The sequence below is a fragment of the Macadamia integrifolia genome, chromosome 12, assembly GCF_013358625.1.
Source record: "Macadamia integrifolia cultivar HAES 741 chromosome 12, SCU_Mint_v3, whole genome shotgun sequence".
Taxonomy (NCBI): domain Eukaryota; kingdom Viridiplantae; phylum Streptophyta; class Magnoliopsida; order Proteales; family Proteaceae; genus Macadamia; species Macadamia integrifolia.
Window position 1 is genome coordinate 2,168,297 of NC_056568.1, and position 21,982 is coordinate 2,190,278.

At 42.0% G+C, this 21,982-nt stretch overlaps 1 non-coding gene across 1 annotated transcript; it reads right to left on the reverse strand.

The window, feature by feature from the left end:
• Positions 1–14,872: 14,872 nt before the first annotated feature.
• LOC122058533 lies at positions 14,873–14,979 on the reverse strand. The gene has a single exon (XR_006133826.1). It is a non-coding gene; the product is annotated as a small nucleolar RNA R71 (small nucleolar RNA).
• Between the last annotated feature and the right edge of the window lie 7,003 nt (positions 14,980–21,982).

Here is a 21,982-nt window from a genome sequence, read left to right on the forward strand (position 1 = left end):
TACACCCAATCTCCTGTGCTGAATTCCCGATCAGTTTTATGCCAGTCCGCAAACCTCTTCATGAATTCTTCTGATTTATGGAGATTTTCTTTCAATTGAGTGAATTGAATCTCTGGATGTCAATTCCTTGTCAACGGCTTCAACTTTAGTTGTTCCGGATAGATAAAAGAGAAGTGAGGGTGGGACCCGTCCATGCATAGCTTCAAATGGAGTCATTTTAATTGATGAATGCTGATTAGACTGTATTTTATACATTAATGACGGTTTTAATTGAGCATTTTGATTCTAGATCAATGACAAAGATGACTATATAATGTAATTTTTCACATTTGCAGGTTATAGGATCATGCACAAAAAAGATGCTAAATGGGAGGACTCAATGTAATCTAGACACCGATTTATCAATGGATCGATTCACATATGATCAAGGGAAAGATGGGAAGAAGTTTCACTGAAGCAGTCAAGGAAAAATGAGAAATTTCACTTCAATTTAGAAGTTTGACCAAGAGATTGAGCAACAAAGAAGAGTTGGACACGAGAGGACTTGCGCAAATGTAGGGGCATAATGGTAATTTTAAAAGATGATGAGTTCGCTATAACATATTAGATATTGGGCTAGTTGCTTTCATAGTTTAAAATGATGCATCATTAATTCTCGATTCGAGTCAATCCGGGGTCAGGATGGAGAGATATAACCTAAAAACCGTTTTGAGCTAAATTGGAATTTAAGTTGAATTTTAGAATTTTTAAAAATTAACTATATTCTCCCACTCCTCTCTCCTATACGTAACTCTCTATTTCTTTTACCAAAAAAAAAAAAAACTCTCTATTTCCAAATCCTATTGCCTCTTGGTTTCATTCTTCCTTTCTCTCTTTCTTTTATAAAAATCTTTCTCTTTCTTACTTGGTTTCTAACTCTCCACTTTCTTATCTTACAAGTATCTCTCCTATTCCTAAACTACTCCTAATATACTCTCTTTAGCCTATATATAAAGACCTAATTCACAACTTAAGAAGCACAAAATTTTAGAGAGCTTTTCTTTTCTTTTGAGTTGTAATCTAAGATTAAAGTTGAAGTTGAAGTTTGAAGTTGTAAGATGCACAAAATTTTAGAGAGCTTTTTCTTATTAGCTTTTTCTTTTCTCTGGAGTTGTGAGCAAAGATTAAAGTTGAAGTTGAAGTTTGAAGTTTGAAGTTCTTACGTTTGAATTTTGTAGTACATATTCAGTAAAGTACTTCTTTTTATTTTATTTTTAATTTTAGATTTAATTTCATACAATGTCTTGTCCATCTTCTACTTGTTTTTCATCTTTCCTCATCCCCATGGTTAACTAAATCCTGTAACTTAGGGATTGGATGAAACCATGAGATGAAGAGCAACTTCTAAGCAATTGATGTTCGTTTTCTTGATTCTATGTAACCAAAACCCTATTACAAAGTCAAAATTATGTATGCCATTGATTACCTTTCGTATGCGTAATTGCCAACTTCCAATATAGTCTTGCTTATAATCTAATGCAATATATGTGTTGAATAACTCATGAGACATATTAGATTTAAAAATCTATATTTCCTATTGACCTATTCAAGCATGCAATATAGGGCTAGATTGTTTGTAGATTGTTCTTAAATCTCATGATGGATTCTCATGGTTAATTCTTGTATTTTTCACCATTGTTAGTTTAGTTTATTTTAATTTGTGACAACCACATTAGTTAGTACATTCTTCCTAGGTTAGAACAAAAATTTTCATAGAGCTCACCTCCCTGTGATTGACCCGTAGCTACACACGACCCGTGCACTTGCGATATTACTTTATTTCTCAATCAAGTTTTTAAATTAGCAAGGACAACCTAATTCGCTAAATTCAGTTCAACAAAGTTCACACCAAGGAGAGCCCTCCAATTGTTGCAATACCATTTATGCACTAAGGAGTGGCCATAAGTATACTCTGGATGATATACCTGATTCATCTGAGAATCCCGAGAACCTTTTTGTTAAGGTTAGTACCCCATCTCCTTTGCCAAGTTTGTTTGAGGAACCTAGTACTATTACTGTTCAGGATGAGCAACCTGAGCGAGTCTTTGTGCCGACTGCCCCATTCCCAAAGAGATTAGTGAATACCAAGAAACTGCTTCCATTAATAAAATCATTAATGTTTTCAAGAATGTGCAAGTCAACATTTCTCTATTGAATGCAATCTCACAGGTCCCTACTTATGCTAAAGTCCTTAGAGACTTATGCACTCAAAAGCAATCCACCAATATACCCAAGAAAGTCTTTTTGGCTACAAATGTTAGCTCTATTATGTCTCACCAGATGATAGCTAAATATAAGAAAATTGGTTACCCCACTATATCTTATGTTATTGGTAACACAAAGATAGACCATTCTCTTCTTGATCTCAGAGTAAGTCTTAATCTTTTGCCTTTCTCTATCTACCAGCAGTTAGGTTTTGGAGAGTTGAAATCAACTAAGGTCACACTTCAGTTAGCGGACAAATCAGTCAAGACTCCCAAAGGCATAGTTGAGGATGTCTTACTTAAAGTTAGGGAATTTTTATTCCCTGTTGATTTCATTGTTTTAGACACCCAACCAGTTGCCAACATTAGGGACTAGATCCCAATCATTCTTGGTAGACCGTTGCTTGCCACCAGTAATGTCATAATCAATTGTAGGAATGGTATCATGAAACTTTCCTTTAGCAACACTTCTGTGGACTAATGTCTTTAGGTTGGGTAAGCAGCCAAATCTCTATGAGGAGGAAGTTCATATGCTCCAGGAAATTCTAGATTCCATTGAGACATATTTTGATATTGACTTTGATTTTAAATTTCAAGAGTGTATGGAATAATTGGGTGATTTTGATGAGAGAATTATGTCTGAGGTTTGGAGTCTCCAACCACCTGTAAAGCCCATTAGACCCTTATCTACCTCAATGCCCAAGCCTTCCATTATTGAACCCCCTAAGCTTGAGTTGAAGGAGTTGCCCTCCAATCTTAAGTATGCTTTCTTAGGTAAGGATCATACTCTTCCAGTCATCTTTGCTTCTGATTTGACTTCAAGTCAGGAGGAGTTGATCGAGCTTCTAAAGGAAAATAAGGAAGCCATAGGATGGATCATGACTAACATCAAAAGAATTAGCCATTCTATTGTTCAACATCATATTCACCTCATTGAAGGGTCCAAACCTTCAACGAAACCCCAGAGAATGGTTAACCCAATGATGAAAGAAGTCATTCAAAAATAAATTTTAAAATGGATAGATAGTGAGGTCATCTATCCCATTTTTAGCAGGGGTAAGCATTTTTGAAATAGACCATTTGAGGCCCTCATGAAGAAATATGGAATCACCCATAAACTGGCTACACCCTATCATCCTCAAACTAGTGGCCAGGTTTAGGCATCCAATAGGCAAATTAAGCAAATTTTGGAAAAGACTATTGACCCTAATCGCAAGGATTGGTCTCTTAGACCTATGGACGCATTGTGGTCTCACAGAACTACGTTCAAGATTGATCTTGGACAATCTCCTTACCGCCTTGTGTATGGGAAGGTATGTCATCTTCCAGTTGAGTTAGAGCATAGAGCCTTTTGGGCTATAAAGAAGCTGAATTTTGATCTGCTTACTGTTGGTACTCATAGAGGACTCCAACTAGCTGAGTTGGAGGAGCTTCACAATAATGCCTATGACAATGCTAGGATTCATAGGGTGAAAACCAAGGCTTTTCATGATAGACAAATCCTTAGGAAGTCTTTTACACTTGGTGGTAAGGTTTTGCTTTATAATTCTAGGTTGCATATTTTTCCAAGCAAGTTGAGATCCCACTGGGATGGTCCTTTTGTTGTGCAGACTATTTTTTCTCATGGTGCTATTGTAGACACTTAATTTTGTCACCCTCCCCCGGCTATGATGACTCACGAATCATGGACACGACCTTCCGCTTCCAATCAACAGAGATGATAACTGACTGAAGTAACCCGACCCGAAACACTCCCTATACACCCAGAAGCCCTAGGCACCCTATGCGGGAAAAGAGAAGGATCAAATCATGACATCACATATACAAATAAATCCGGTCCAAAGTGACCATATAGATGAATAGTTCTTGAAAACGTGATTCCAACGATATATGGTACGTCAAAATCGAACCATCGGATTTCTCATAATCACCCCCGGAAGATAGAATCTTTCTGAAACCATCAAATCAGAAACTGGGGAATATTTTAGAATATTCCCTTGTGGCCCCGCCCCGTGCCCAGTGCCCCCGCTAGAGACCTAGCGCCCCCCCTCGTGTGTGAGATGTGGACCAAATTTCATACCACCCCCTACTAGCGTACCCTACACCTCTACACCCCATTGGATGAAAAATCCCCTCTTTCACCCCATTGGTCCCAAAAATCTATAAATACCCCCTCCCTCACTTCCAACATACTCCAAGACACTTGAGCCCACTTGGTGAGCACCCTTGGTGGAGACACTCCTCTCCTCTCTCCCTTCTCTCCTCCCTCTTCTTGGCCCATCGGTCCAGGCAGTTTTCCTGGATTGACAGGTGAGCAAGGACTGGTGGGTGCCCTTCCTGCCAGTCGACCTACCAATCCAACTTCTTGGATTTCGATTAGACCCAAATTTTTTGGGTAACCAACTCTTGTGACTCTAAATACATTGGAATCATCAAACCTCACTGGTTATGACCTTAAAGTGGAAGTATACTAAACCTAACTCTTTTATGATAGGTTGTACTAGAACTCACGTCATTGCACACAGGATCTATCTCGCACCAAGGGTGATCATCGTACACAAATAAGTAAGTGGGAAGAGGATATTGGACCATGTCATTCTGGTTGTAGACTAGCCATGTCATCATTTATTATTGTGTAGACTAGTCATCTCTGAATGTCATTGCATGCATTGATGTGTGCATTATGAAATTCAATTATGATTTAACATGTTGATATCTTTAATTGTTAAATTCCTATTCTTGTTTCGTGATGTGAGATAGGTGATTTTAACTATTGATTATAATTCTTGTTAAACTAGATGTCGTAGTCGGCTTGGACACGAATGCATTGGTGGCCCGTGGCACTAAGCAATCGTACTATCTCACATAGGAGCATGCCATTTGGATTGACATATCCTTGTGCTACAACCCTTCATAGTAGGGGTTTAGGTGTTGGGTATATCTCGCCGGTAACTTCAGTGATATAATAGAGGGCCAATCGTATTGCTTTTAAATTCAATGTCTCTCTGGGTGAGCATTTTACTTTAATGTCGCTCTGGGTGAGCAATTTACTTTAATGTCGCTTTGGGTGAGCATTTTACTTTCTGGTACCAATGGCTGGCCTTCTCTAGTAACCCTATGGGTGTATTGTGGGATGGAGCTCGCGACTCAAACCTGGGGCTAACGCACACTATGGTTGTGAGTAGCACATAACCTATGATTTAGAATTATTTTCTAGGTGGACTAAGATAATAAAATTACTGCATGCATATAGGTTCATTTGTATTGCATATACTTGTGTGGTCTTTCTTTTTACTTACTGGGCTAGTGAGCTCATTTCACGTGCACACCATTTTTAATTGATCTTACAGGTCATCCGACTAAAGAGCTAGAGCCGAGACCCAATGTGGAATTTTCAATTGAGGACTGGTGGGTCCCTGAAGATCTTGGGCATGAGACTAAGTACCCGTGTGCTTACAGTGTTGCGAGTTAGCAATGTTGATACCATATAAGGATTCCTCTTAATTATTTTGGAGATGTTGCCCCTTTTCTAGATGCTTAAATTATATTTCTTATGTATATATCACGCTTATGGGCCCACATGTAATTATGTTATGTAATACAATTTGGGTGTCAAGAGTATTGAGGTATTACAAATATATACAGGTAAGACTTCCGTTGAAATACAAATTTTATTTGACTTAGTGTGTGTATGTTGTGCTGTGGTTACTATGTCATGTGATCCTGATAGGTTTTGGGTTAACAGGGGTTAACTCGGTCACCGGTCTGATTCTATGTGGAACGGGGTGTGACAATGGTGGTATCAAAAGGGGATGCTCTACCTACATACAACATATAAGTTAGATTCCATAGAGTCATATAATAAGGCCCCGGGGTTGGGTAAACATAAAAGCCTTAAAGGACTAAAACCTGTAATAAGATTAAAAGTTTAGATATTTGCATTTCATCTCATGTGCTGCCAAAATTTTCAATAAATTTAAATATGCAGGTTGATTCCATAAACCAATAAGATTCATATAGTAATAAAAATTTTGACAGCATAACAACGCTATATTGAATTTTCAAAAAATGTACAAGGTCACTTGATAATCACATATATAAACATAATCATAAAATAGGGTGACACATATGGTCACCACCAAACCACATCAAATAAGTCAAATTAAGTAAAATTGTTTCAAAAATAACAACATCTACAGAAATATAATCCAAATTCCCAACCATAAGAGAGTATCAAAATACACAACCATCAAAGTATCAAAGACCACTATAAACACCATCACCCAATAAAGAAAAGAATGAAAGACACGATAAGAAAGGAAGGAAGTAGAGAAAGGAGCCGCCACTCTGCCGATCGTCATCATCGTCTACGATGATGGTCTCCCAACCTGTAGGCCAGGAGGTGCACTTGAAGTGACGATCATAAACATCAAACCTGTCATTCGTTAAGGAGACTTCTCTCTTCACATGGAGGAATTTGGCTATAACTCCATTAGAAACCCTATCCAAGTCTTCGGTAAAGTACTTGAAACCGAACTCTAATCTCCCCAGTTGGTGTTGTACCGCCAAACCTTGGGCGACCCTCTCCTTTGCATGCTTATACATCTTATCTTGCCCCTCCTTCAGGGCACCAATGCTGTCCATCAGCTTTTGAAAATCAAAAGCTCCACTTGAAGGTGGTGGAGCCGTGAAATGTGAATTAGTAGCCCTAGTCTCTAGAGGCTCCTCCTCTAGAATATCCTCCTCATCAATCTCTTCCTCATCAGGATGAGGGAAATAATCCTTATCCTCCTCACTCACGTACTCAGCCTCTATGTCTTTCGACCCTTGCTCTTCTACCTCCTGTGGTGCCCCCACTGGCATTGGCAACCCCATCCTCTTCAGATTTTCTTTGGTAAATCTATCCCCTAAGTACTTCCCTTCCTCACCTGTCAAATCCACTTGGAAGTACTCAAAGACTTTGGTGAGTGACCTATCATAAGGAAAACCGGAGTCATTAGGATGAGCAGTATGATACTCCATAGTCTTCATCATGACATATGGTAGGCAAAGGTGGGAAGCACGCCTTCCAGGGCCATAGAGATGCAATATGTAAGGTAATCTATCATGAAGCTTACCTGGTTCCTGTGACCTGCCCTGGGAAGCAGGTTGAACTGAGCCAGTCGTGCGAAAACTCGGGCTGCTGCATCATAGGCAGTCTCAGACAATGGGCACTTCTTCTACCCACATATGGTCTCAAAGATGGTCTCCTACATCTTCATGCTCAAATTCGAACCCACAGCCTTAATCCTTGGAGGGTTGTAAAAATGAGCACCCTCGGCCAAGACATCCAAAATGGCCGTCAGCAAATCCACAGTCAGAACAATATATACCCCCTTCACCAGAATGATAAGGGAGTACTGCCCATCCCTATAGGAAGGCTCTAGGTTACAATAGAAGTACCGAACGAGGTTCTTGTAGCATGGACTGTTAGGGTAGAGCATAGGTTCCCAACCTAAGGCCGTGAATCTCTCTAGCATCTGATAGTCTACAAAGTCCTCGGTCACCCACTGTCTTTTCCATCATGACTAGCCGCTCAAAAAATATAGACCAAGCAATAGCTGCCTCTGTACTATGGAATAAGCTCTCGTCATAGGTCGTAGGATCAAAAGAAGGGTTCTGTACAGGCCGAGCCTATGATGAAGAAGAACCAGGGGTAACATTCCTCCTTCAAGAGGTAGTAGTCTCTCCTTTTGGAGGAGGAGGCAGTCTCCTTGCCTTTCCTGGTCGACATCCTGACAATACAAAAGGAGATGTGTATGTGAAATGAACAGGGAGTATGAAAAGAGTGTGATAAGTAGTATTTTAAAAAGGGGGGGGGTGAGATGAACCCTATGAACAATGATAGGAATGAGAGGACCTCTAAATGTATGGATAGATACCAAAATGCAATGAAATTAATGGAACAAACTTGGAAGGAAATGAAAATTTGTGATAAAAACATGGATGAGCGTGAAAATCTATATAATACCGAAATGCAATTGAATGGGAAACAAGGCGCATGATGATGATTAATGGTTACAATTGAAACAATGAAAAATGGGTGGAAATCCCTAAACATTTGATTGAAGAAATGGAGGTGAGCATGAGAAAGTTGAGACAATTATAAGGGAAAAATTGATATATCCCTACAAAGGAATTGTTCAAAATACTTTGTAAGTCATTGATAGAGGATGGACATAGTGATAATTTCTATTCATAAAGGAAAAGTAAAGAAAATGGAGAAACCCAAACTTCCAAAGGATTTTGACATGAGGGGGGTGATTGTATATCAAAAGGCTAAAACATAGACACACACGAATGGAAATGACTACTATACTATTGTATGTGTGCATTGAGAGTGGAAAATAGCATTTGAACCGTCAATTTGTTGTAGAAAAGGAAAAATGAGGATAAAATCCTAAACAGAGAATTTGGGGCAAGATATTGATATTTTCTCTTTATAATTGGCCAATCAAGACCAACAAACCATGGAAAGTGTAGATGGATCATTACATTGCCAAGAAAACAAATATTCCATGGAAGAAATGGAGTATAGGATGAAATATTGAGATCAATAACAAAGAATACCGAAAAGCAATCATTCTCAAAGGGAAAAGGGAGAAGGAGAACTTACTTGTGGAGTTGAGAAGATGAATCGGAGTTGGAATGCCGATTTGCTAGTGAAATCGTAAGTTGAAGCAGGGGATGAGACCCTCAAATCACCCTAGTTGAAATAGGGAAAAAGAAGAAGAAGTGGGAAAAAGGGTTTTAAAAAAATTCCCTTTTAAGGTGGTCTTGGACTAGACCGACGGGCCCTAGCCTAATTTTGCTGTCTAGTCTTGCCCACCGGTCTGAGTGTTAAGGCCCTAGTTGGCCTGTGTTGATGATTCTTAGTGTTCTATGCCTTCTAGGCCCCAATTAGATGTTGATCGGGGTGTTTCGCTGCATAGTTAATCATCGTTGCGAGACCAAACTATGCATTAATAATTAGTGGGGGCATGTTTAGATATGTGGTACGGTGTATCAGTGTGGCCTGTGATATGAAATTCATTCATTATGAGTATATATATGCAAATGTTGTGGCACTCAATCGATGCTTATATTTTGGAATAATCCAAGTACAGAACACCATGGTACACACCAGATCCGGTGGTCGTGCCCGTGGTGCCTCTCGTGGTCGACCACCCATCCCTCATAGACCTCGAACCATGGGACAACCCTTACATCCACCATCACAAGTGGATCATGATCTGGAGGAAGTTCAGGGTGACCCACCCATGAACAAAATCCCGGGTCCCCCACATGTCATCATTCCTAGTGATGTGGCTACCCTTATACAACAGTTGCAAGGGGCTTTCCAGTAGCAGTTGCTTCAGCAGCAACAAACGTTCATGGCTGCTATGCAGCAATATTTGAACCCTACTTTACAGGGCCAATGACCTAGGGTGATTACTCCACAGGACCCTCCAGTGGAGTCAGGTATGGGAGTACAGTCTTGAGAAACACCGCCTGGGGTTGTACTTCAAGATTAACCAGGAGGTACCCCTCCGGTTCCACCATATGGCATTTCGCCATTCATGATGCCTCCACCATATCCGTACTATCCACCTTATCATCCACTAGCCACTACTACGGCAAAGGTGGTGGAATCATTTAAGAAGTACATACCACCCATCTTCACCAAGGTGGGTAATGACCCATTGGAGCCGGATCGGTGGATCCAAGAGTTAGAGAAAGTATTTGACATAATAGAGTGCACAAAGGCACATAAGCTTATATATTCTAGGTTGCAACTTAAAAATGAAGCTGATTCTTGGTGGAAAGCTTCCAAGCCTATACTGATGGCAACTCACCCAGAGCCTAGTTGGAAACAATTCAAGGAATTGTTCTTGTTGAATTATTATCCAAAGAGCTTTAGAGACTACAAAGAGGCGGAGTTTATGGCATTGACTCAAGGGAGCAAGGCTGTTCTAGAGTGTCAGCAACAATTTGAAAGCTTGTTATATTTTTCCCCTTTCCATATGAGGACAGCTGAGGAAAAAGCCCAAAAATTTTTGAAGGGGTTAAAGACATCCATCAGCACAGTATTGGAGGTGCTAGACTTAACTAAATATGCACAGATTGTGTAAAAGGCTAAGACAATGGAAGATAGGTAGAAGGGAGAGCCATCCCTTGCACTGGGATTGTGGAAGAGGGCAAACCCATATGCTAATTCGGGTGGCCTCAGTAAGAGTTTTCGTGGGTTATACTCCTATGGTCCCACCTATAGACAGGCCTATAGGCCTTTGGGTTATCCCTCTCGACCAGCTAGTGGGTCGGGCACTACATCTTTCTACCCGAACATTAGTGTGGTGCCTACGGCTCCAAGACCCCCTTGTCCATCAGTTGTAGCAGGAACAGTATAGAGAGCTCCTGCCCCAGTGTCTAAAGCTCTATATAGAATGGCACCAGCAGAATTAAAAGAGCTACAAACACAATTGCAAGATTTGTTGAAAAAGGGGTTTATATGCCCAAGTGTCTCACCATGGGGTGCACCAGTTCTATTTGTTAAGAAGAAGGTTGGTAGTCTACGTATGTGCATCGATTACCGGGAACTGAACAAGTTAACCATTAAGAACCAGTATCCATTGCCATGCATCGATGACCTATTTGATCAACTGCAAGGTGCTAGAGTGATTTCAAAGATTGATCTCAAATTGGGTTATTATCAGCTCAAGATAAAGGGGAGTGATATACCAAAGACAGCCTTCAGAACCTGATATGGTCATTATGAATTCTTAGTGTTGTCTTTCGGGCTAGCCAATGCACTAGCTGCTTTTATGGATTTAATGAATCAAGTATTTCACAATGTCCTCAATAAGTGGGTTATCGTTTTCAATGATGACATCTTAATTTACTCGAAGTCGGAAGAAGAACATGAAAAACATTTGAGAATGGTGTTACAAAGATTAAAGGAACGACAGTTGTATACCAAATTCAGCAAATGTGAGTTTTGGCTCAAGCAAGTTGGATTCCTAGGGCACGTGGTGTCTGAGAATGGGATCAAAGTGGACCCAGACAAAGCAAAATCTATAGTAGGGTAGAAGCACCCAAGAATGTAACAGAGATCAGAAGCTTCTTGGGCTTAGCAGGCTACTACCGGCGCTTCATCGAAAATTTTTCTCGAATTTCGACGCCAATGACCAAGTTGACCAGGAAAGGTGTAAAGTTTGAGTGGTCAAAAGAATGTGAAAACAACTTCCAAGAGTTGAAGAAACGGTTAGTGTCTACTCCTGTATTAATGATTCCAAATGGTACAGGTTGGATGACAGTCTATACCGATGCATCCAAGATAGGGTTGGGCTGTGTTCTCATGCAACGTAGCAAGGTGGTAGCATCTAGGCAACTCAAGAAGTATGAGAATAACTACCTCACTCATGATTTAAAATTGACAGTAGTCATATTTGCCTTAAAGATCTGGTGTCATTACCTGTATGTAGAGAAGTGCGAGATATATAGTGATCACAAAAGCATTAAATACTTCTTCACCCAGCGAGATTTAATTATGAGGTAGAGAAAATGGTTTGAGCTTATGAAGGACTATGATTGTGATATTCAGTATCACCCAGGTAGGGCTATGTGGTGGTTGACGCTCTAAGTCGGAAGGCTCAGACTGTATCACTTTCGTACTTAGCTATCAGTCCACAACTAATACAAGAGGCAATGTTAATGGATGAAATCCTCCTATATGAGGGAGCAACCTTGGAGTTAGAACATCAGTCAAATGATGTTAAGTAGTTGACTAAATCCTTGTTAGCCTCACAGGTACATCCATCCATCAGACAAGAGGTGATAGTGAAATAATGAGCACATTTATGTGTGGAATCTAGTGTAGTAAAACATGCATTTTACATATTTAGAATGGAGCTACCTTGAGTTTTACTCTCTTTTTGCAGGTTTTATATTTTCAAGGCCTTAAGGACTATCGGGCACTATATCTCCAATTTTACATTTAAAGAGGTCCTATGTCTTTTTATGGTTGTGAAGAGGACGAAATTCTAGGCAAGATGGATGTGTTCAATTGCAAGTACACATTCGTTTGGTCAACCATACAAGTGATTATTCTTTTCGGGTCAGAAAAAGAATAATGGATCAGAACTAAGACGAGATGCAGGACTAGCCCATCTGCAGTTGTCCCAAGAGTGTATAAGGAATATTTCAAATGCCAACAAGGATCGATGGACCACATCCTTAAGTGATTGAAGATTTGTTTTTGGTAACAACAACTACCTAGCGTAGTTAGTGAGTTGTGGTGTGCAAAAGCTCTTGCTTATTAGGATGTCTCAAGTTCAAACCTCTTAGCTCTCTCATACTCATCACTTAAAGGAGGTCGGCCAAGATGATTGTATGTAAATTTGAAGAAGAGAGAGAGAAAATAAAGAGAAAAATAGGAAAGAAGAAAAAAAAAAAGACAAGGGCATGGATGGAATTTTTTATTAAAATAGAATATTGTCCAAATCCAAGCAAGAAAAAATCAGCCAAAGGGGGTTTCTTGAGCAAGAAGAGAGAGAAAAATAGAAAAAAGAAGAAAAAATAAGAAAAAAAAGCAAGAAAATCGTGAGAGATCTCTCTCCACACGTTTTTTCTCTTCTCTCTCCTCCACTTCATCAACAAGATAAAAAAAAATATATTTTCTTTTAGAAGCTAAAATCGTTAGCTTCCCTCCCCCATTCTCTATATAATAGAATTAACACAAGGGGATGAGGCACTTCATTCTTCTTCTAGGGTTTTTTCTTAGTTGCTCTATCTCTTTCTTTAGTTTTCTCTTTCTCTAGCTCTAGTTCTAGGTTTATGCTTTAAACACTTTTGTAAGTTCTTTTTATTCAATTAATGCAAGCACTTTTGTTTTTGATTTAGTCTTTTATTTTTATTGTTTAAGCAATTGAAGTTGTAATTTTCAAGTTCTAGTTCTAGGCTTAGTTCTAGGTGACAAGAACAAGCTATGAAGCATGTCTTTCAAGTTCAATTTTTTTTTCCTTCAGATTTGTTTTCTCTGGTACTAGAAATTTTAGATTTAGTTTATTCCAGATCTGGTTTTTAGTACTGGTAGTATCTCAAATCGATCAAGTTTTCAGTTCAAGAGTTGAAGTTCAAGTAAGTAGGCTCCTTCAGTAGTCTTCTCCCCCCTCTCTCATTCCCTCTTCTGACTACCCTTTCTTTCTTAATTTAGGATTTTAATTTTAGTCGTTACATTATTGCTATCCCTTTCCCCCAAGGTTCATGGCTAGTGTATGTGTTAGCTTTGCCCCTCCTAGCCATAGAACCATCATTTTATTATTTTTATTTTAATTGTCTCATTTTTCCTAAAGCCAAGTAGAGTAACCCTTGTAAGAGTGACTCTCTGGTCAAGTCGAGAAGCTCATATTATGATGCATCCCTCGGGCTAAGTAGAGAAACCTACTTATGAGTCTCTCTTTAGCTTTATCCCCTTTCTTTTACTTTATTTTTGTTTTAGCATTTTTTTCTTCATTGCTTTTTAATTGCGTGGGGTGTTTATTTTCAGCTATTTATTTATTTAATTTTAATTGCGTGGCTTGCGCATTTAAATTCTTAGATGACGAATGGTTAGGACGTTATTTTAGATACATATGTTTAGGACAGTAATTAGAATTAGATCACAACCATTAATCGGTTCACTTTCGCATTATTAAAAGAAGCAAAAAAATAAAGTGGCTGCTCTCCTTGTGTTCGACCCGTAGCTACACTGATCCGTATGCTTGCGGTTACATTTTAAAATCTCAAACAAGTTTTTGGCGCCATTGCTGGGGAGACAGTTCCATGTTATTTTTTGCTTTCTTTTGGTAAATCGGATTGCTTTGTTTGCTTTGTTTTGTTTTTCTTTTCTTTTATTGAATTCCTGAGAAGAACAACTTGCAATAATAGTTGTATCGGTGGAGGTCGCCATGCCTCATAGTATGATAAAGACAAGTTTCGTCTTGTAGCAGTACCTCAGGGTTTGACCTGAGCAACCCTGGATCCCTGCAGGAAAGCTCCTAAAATGCCAAAAAAAATCATGAGAAAAAAGTTTTTCTATCCATTCTTTTGTGCTTGACTTACTCTAGTTGCGGGTAGTTTTCTGTTGCATGAGTGTTAGGTGGGTACGTAAGACTAAGAATCGATTAGAAAGAAGAGATCCAACAAGTAGTAACCCTATACGCTTGCTCTCTTTAAAACCTTTCAATATGGAAGACCAACATCAAAACCCTTCACCTAAATCTCTGAAAGATAGGTTCTACACTGCTAGAACAACCCAACCTTTGTATATAGTTCTACCATAAGCCCAGGGTAATAATTTTGAACTCAAATATCAATATATCACTATGTTGTCCCGCTTCCATGGGTTGACCTCTGAGGATACATACCTATTTCTAAGGGAATTTGAAGAGGTATGTGTTCTAATTAAGATCCAATAGCTTTCTGATGATGCTGTTAAGCTTAGGTTTATCACTTTTGCATTGAAAGACCAAGCTAAGAAGTGGTTGTATGAGTTACCCATAAATTCCATAATCTCATGGGAATAGTTCACAATTGTCTTCCTTCAGAAGTTTTTCCTAACTCATAAGACCAATAAGCTTAGAAGTGATATCCTTCAGTTTAGGCAAAAGCCTAGTGAGTCCTTTTCCAAACTTATGGAGAGATTCAAGGATCTACTCCAAGAATGCCCTCACCATGGCCTAGACTTATAACATTTATGTTAAGTAATCTACGAGGGTATTGATTACCCAACTAAACAAATGATAGAGTCTATGTGCCTTGAGGGATTCACATCATTTACAGATGAAAGAAAGGCAAGGGAATTCTTACTTGACTTACCTGACAAAACCCATGAGTGGGAATCAACCCAAAAGAGTGAAAGAACTATAGGAGGAAAATGATATTTTGTGGATGGGACAGTAGCCAAGGAAGCCCATTTGGATAGCCTAATTAAGAGGATTGAGGATATTGTTCCTAGAGAGCCATCATTAGTCAATTTGGTTAAGATTTGTGCTTGGTGCCAGTCCACTGGACATGTCATAGAAGAATGCCCCAACACCTCTGGGGGCACTTCTAATGATAGTGTTAGTGCCTTATACCAGAATAATCTATATAGTAACACCTACAATCCAAGATGGAGAAATCACCCAAATTTCTCCTGGAATCAGGGCAACCAAGGAGGGCCTTCCAATTTCCATAATCAAGATCAATTTGGACCCTAAAGGCCTCCCTTTGCACAACAATCTTTTTCCCAAAATACTTTTCCTAGGTTAAATGTAGGACCTCAGGCTAGTTTTCCTAGGGCCCCTCTCCTATCATCTTATCAGCAACCCCCTAGGTTTACCACCATCGGAGAGGTAAGTAGAATAAGTGACTTAGAAAAAAAATATGGCCCACCTCATGACAAGCCATCAAAATCTTACGAGAGAACTTATTCAAGTTGTCTCAATTATGTGTGAGAGGGAGAAGGGAACTTTACCCAGTCAACCAGAGCCTAACCCTAGGCATCATCAGCCTGTTAGTTCACAAGGACCAACTAATACACCATTGAATATCGTACAAGGTCAGACCCAACAAGGGCCTTCTAACTAATGTAATATTGTTTATGCCCTTAGGAGTGGTAGAGAGTACCAACAGAGCGTTCCTAAATCTTCCCCATCTATTACTCCTGTTAACTCTCCTTCAGTTGAGGACACAAGTGTGCCTCTTGTTCTAGGTTTGTCTAATGAACCTAAAGATTTTTCTGAAACTAAAGATGATTTGGTTGAGGAAACCAAAAATGATTCTTCTAAACAAGGGCAAATCCTTAACAGTCCTTATGTTCATCCTGTCCCATTTCCTAATCGCTTGGTAAACAAAAAGAAGACTGCTTCTATGGATAAAATTTTAGAAGTCTTCAAAAAGGTAAAAGTGAACATCCCTCTTTTGGATGCCATATCCTAGATCCCCGCCTATGCAAAAGAACTGAAAGATTTGTGTACTCACAAACGTATCACTAGTGTGCCCAAAAAGACGTTCTTGGCAGGTAACATTAGTTCCATAATTACTCAGCCTATAGCAGCCAAGTATAAGGATCCAGGGAGCCCTACCATAGCTTGTGTCATAGGCAACACCTATATTGAGCATGCTTACTTGATCTTGGCGTAAGTGTGAATCTTTTACCTTATTATGTGTACAAGCAACTAGGATTAGGAGAATTGAAAGCCACTAGAACTACTCTTCAGTTGGCAGATAGGTCTATTAAGATTCCTACAGGGATGGTTGAGGATGTCTTACTAAAAGTGGGGGAATTTATTTTTTCTGTTGATTTCATTGTGTTAGATACCAAGCCCTTCTCAACTAAGGATGAGATCCTAATAATTCTAGGAAGACAATTCTTGGCTACCAGTAATGCATTAATCAATTGCCAGATTGGTTTCCTGAGGTTATCTTTTGGAAACCAAACTGTTGAGTTTAATATGTTTAGGATAGGCAAGCAACCACATATGGAAGAAGAGATCAATATGCTTGAGGGTTTTCTGGATTTTTCTGATGATTTAATTACCAACTTTGATAATAATTTTGATTCAGAATTCTAAGAGTGTATGGATGAGTTGGATGATGATAGTGAAAATTTCTTTTCTAAAGTCTTGAGTCTTCACACACCTGTGGAGCCCTTAGGACCCCTTTCCAATTTCATTCCCAAACCTTCCATAGTTGAGCCCTCTAAGCTAGATCTTAAGGAATTGCCATCTAATTTGAGCTATGCTTTCCTAGGGCCTAACCAGGCTCTTCATGTAATAATTTATTCAAATTTGACTTCTAACCAAAAAGAGGAATTACTTAAAGTGTTAAAAGATAATAAGGAAGCCCTGTGTTGGACTATGGCTGATATCAAGGGTATAAGTCCTTCTATTGTGCAATATCCTATACATATTGTGGAGAATTCCAAACCATCCACGGAACCCCAAAAAAGAGCTAACCCAGTGATGATGGAAGCCATTAAGAAAGAGATCCAAAAATGCTTGGATCATGGAATAATTTATCCTATTTCTGATAGCCAATGGGTAAGCCCAGTTCACGTAGTGCCTAAGAAGTCTGGGGTGATTGTAGTTTCTGATGAGGCAAAATATGTCCCCTTCCTCAGCACAGCTGAAGCATGTATGCAAATCTGAACAGAAGATTGACCCGCCACCTCGGGCCTCCATCAGGCCGTGCTGCCACCTCGACCCTCCATCAGGCCGTGCTGCTACCTCGGCCCTCCATCAGGCCATGCTACCACCTCAGCCCTCCATCAAGCCGTCAGGCCGTGCTACCACCTTGGCCCTCAATCAGGCCGTGCTACCACCTCAGCCCTCAATTAGGCCGTGTTGCCACCTCGACCCTCCATCAGGCCGTGCTACCACCTCGGCCCTCCATCAGGCCGTGTTGTCACCTCGGCCCTCCATCAAGCCGTGCTACCACCTCAACCCTTTATTAGGTCGTGCTACCACCTCGGCATCTCATCAGGCAGTGCTACCACCTTGGCCCTCCATCAGGCTGAGCAACCACCTCGAGGCCTTCTCACACTGACCAATCACCTCGGCTTGACTGACCTATCACCTCGGCTTGGTACAGTCAAGTAAGGCACCTAGAAACGTGCACACATCCACTCCTACACTCAAAGGACGTGATCCCTGATCATGGGGGCAGGACTCTATCTACTACACGTCATCAAAGGCGTCCACCCCTCTCACGACTTGCACCTCCAACATCAATAGGGAATATTCCCAGAATATGCCCTGGAACCCAAAATATTCCTAGAACCACAGAGCCACTCCCCTCAAGGACTCTACGCCTAAACCGAACTGTCCACAAATGCCCCTCCTTCTCTCTCCATCAGTAACCTATAAATACCAAGGTAAGCCCCCATCATAGCGGATGGATGAATCACTCCTTTTACTGGAAAAGCTCTCTTGAGCATCTGTTGTGAAAAGATCTAACTTAGGCATCGGAGAGTCCCCCGTCATGTTAACCCGGCTCTCCCCTGTCATCTCTTCTGTGCAGGTCAGCTGAAGCACCAGGAACTGCAGGGAAGATCGTCCGGTCAATTTTTACCGCATTAGATTGGTGCCATCTATAAGACTAACACCCAATCGATGGGATTTCAATGCAATCTACTGATAAAACTGTCTACTGGCCTTAGTGATTGGGATAGTAAGCAGCTGTTCTACTGGCTCGGCACGGGTCAGGAGGCTTTCATCACAGCAATCAAATATTTCTACCGTACATGCAAGGCCCGAGCATGGTTTCTTGACATATTTTATGAAGTTTACGTAGTATTCTCGGGAATCCTTCTAGCTGAACTTGCATTCACCAACTCCAATGCTGGCGGGGAATTTGACTTTCGTGTGCTTAGTAGACACAATCGCCCCAAGGCCATTGAGACCAGGTCGGCTAAGGATTGCGTTGTAGGGTGAGGCGATCTTGGCATACATATCTCAGTTATTCAATTTTATTCACGGAGCAGATTAGATTCTATTTCGAAGCAATGTATTTGTCCCAAGTGCATACCACACATCAATATACTACGAAGCTTCTCCCAAATATCTGGCACTTCTAAGGAAACAAAGACCATAACAACTAAGTCATAAAGACAAGCCACAACTAGGCAGCATCTAAGACCGAGTTACAACTCGGCATCATCTAAGACCGATGTGCAAGCTCGACAGCATCTAAGACCATGCTCAAGCTCGGCACTTTCAAGATCAGACCCTAGTTTGGCAACTCAAGCCCTTACGCATTAAGGCATGCAAGCCCGAGCCCTGGCTCGGCACCTCAAGCCCTTATTAAGGCACGCAAGCCCAAGCCCGAGCCCCAGCTCGGCACATCAAACCCTTACGCATTAAGGCATTCAAGCCTAAGCCCCGATTCGGCACCTCAAGCCCTTACGCACTAAGGCATGCAAGCCTGAGCCCCGGCTCGGCACATCAAGCCCTTACGCATTAAGGCACCCAAGTCAGAGCACGGCTCAACACCTCAAGCCCTTACGCATCAAGGCACGTAAGCCCGAGCCCCGGCTCAACACATCAAGCTCTTACGCATTAAGGCATTCAAGCCTGAGCCCGGGCTCAGCACCTTAAGCCCTTATGCACTAAGGCATGCAAGCCCGTGCCCTGGCTCGGTGCATCAATCCCTCACGCATTAAAGCATTCAAGCCCGAGCCCCAGCTCGGCACCTTAAGCCCTTACACATGAAGGCATGCAAGCTCGAGCCCTGGCTCGGCACCTCAAGCCCTTATGCACTAAGGCATGCAAGCCTGAGCCCCGGCTCGGCACCTCAAGCCCTTACGCACTAAGGCATGCAAGCCCAAGCCCAGCTCGGTACCTCAAGCCCTTACGCACTAAGGCATGCATGCGCGAGCCCCAGCTCGAGACCCTAAGCCCTTACGCACTAAGGCATGCAAGCCCAAGCCCAGCTTAGCACCTTAAGCCCTTATGCACTAAGGCATGCAAGCCCAAGCCTCGCTCGGCACCTCAAGCCCTTACGCACTAAGGCATGCAAGCCCGAGCCTCGCTCGGCACCTTAAGCCCTTACGTACTAAGGCATGCAAGCCCGAGCCCCGGCTCGACACCTTAAGTCCTTACACACTAAGGCATGCAAGCCCGAGCCTAGCTCGACATGCACTAAGGCATGTAGAGTGAGCACGACTCAGTACCTCAAGCCCTTATGCACTAAGGCATGGAAGCCCGAGCCCCGGCTCGGCACATCAAGCCCTTACGCACTAAGGCATGCAAGCCCGAGCCCCAGCTCGACACATCAAGCCCTTACGCATTAAGGCACTCAAGCCTGAGCCCCGGCTCAGCACCTTAAGCCCTTACGCACTAAGGCAAGTAAGCCTGAGCCCCGACTCAGCACCTTAAGCCCTTATGCACTAAGGCACGCAAGCCCAAGCCCGAGCCCTAACTCGGCACATCAAGCCCTTATGCACTAAGGCATGCAAGCCTGAGCCTCAGCTTGGCACCTTAAGCCCTTACGCGCTAAGGCACTCAAGCCTGAGCCCGGGCTCGGCACATCAAGCCCTTAGGCATTAACGCACGCAAGCTCGAGCCCCGGCTCGACACCTCAAGCCCTTACTTACTAAGGCACACAAGCCTGAGCCCTAGCTCAGCACCTCAATCCCTTACGCACTAAGGTATAAAAGCCCGAGCCCCAGCTCGGCACCTCAAGCCCTTACGCACTAAGGTATGAAAGCCCGAGCCCCGGCTTGGCTCATCAAGCCCTTATGCATTGAGGCATAAAAGCCCAAGCACGTCTTGGTAACTTTAAGACCTTAACACAAGGTAGCTCAAAAGACCGAGCCCAAGCTCGGCATTCTCTAAGACCGAGCCCAAGCTCGACACCCTCAGGCAGCCCAAGCTTGACATTCCCTAAGATCGAGCCCCAGCTTGTCACAACCAAGACTAAACCTAGGTTTGGCACCTTAAAAGACCGAGCCCAAGCTCGGCACCCTCTAAGACAGAGCCCAAGCTTGGCATTCTCTAAGATCGAGCCCCAGCTCGGCACCCCTATGGCTAGGCCTAGGCTTGGCACCTTAAGAGCTCATAAACTAGACATGGAAGATCAATTCCGAGCTCAGCTAGGGAACGGGGCCACACTCAGACAACTGTATTGGTCCTTATTCTTCCAACAAGTTACTCATTTCGAGCAGTGCTCGAAGTATAAGAAAATAAAGAAAGAAGCACAAGAATGTTGAGAGATGAAGACATCAAAACAAATTTTCCATTCATCAAAAAAGGGGAAAAAGCCCTCAAAGTACATCACTCCCGAAGGAGACATCTACATATATATATACAAGGCTAATCTCGGGGGGCTAATCCACGGGCCTAGCTCTTCACTTGGCTATCCTTTGAGTTGGGTCACCTCTTCACCAACGTCGATCGAGCCATCGAGCAGCACCGAAGTAGCAGGGGTGGGAACGCGCTACTCATAGTCCTTTAAATTGTAGCCTGGCATCTTACTCAGGATGAATCGGATGGCATTGTCCGAGCCTACCTGAAACGAAGCAATGTTAATGTCAACCAACCACTTCTGACAGGCCTAGGGCTTCAGTCAGCTCGTTGGCCTCCAGCTTGGCCCGGTGTCAACTTTCCAATTTGCCAACCCTAGCTGCGAGCTCCTCCTTCTTGCGAGCACTCTGAGTCTCAGAAAACTCATCTTATAGAGCATCATTCTCCTTCATCAAGTTGTTGTTGGCATTGAGTTGCTTAACAACCTCTTATTCTAACTCTCCAGTTATCAACTCGACATCATTGGCATGGACATCCTCAATTCGAGCCATTTTCTTCTCAACCTCCAGTTCACCTGTGATCTTGTGTAGCTCCCCATAAAGGCACTTTGCCTCCTCCTCCGCCTTTGAACAAGCGACAGCCACGTCCTTAAACAGTTGAGCAGCGTCGACTGAGAAAGTGAAGCAGTGCATTTCGCACCGAATAGACAGTGTACGTCGTACAAAAGTTGAGATCAAATTAAATGCTCTAGCAGATTGATCTGAACTGCTAGAGTGGGGGGCTAGTGATGAGGAAAAATATGTCCCCTTCCTCAGCACAGCTGAAGCATATATGCAAACCTGAACAGAAGATTGACCCACCACCTCTGCCCTCCATCAGGCCGTGCTGCCACCTCTGCCCTCCATCAGGCTGTGCTACCACCTCGGCCCTCCATCAGGCCGTGCTACCACCTCGGCC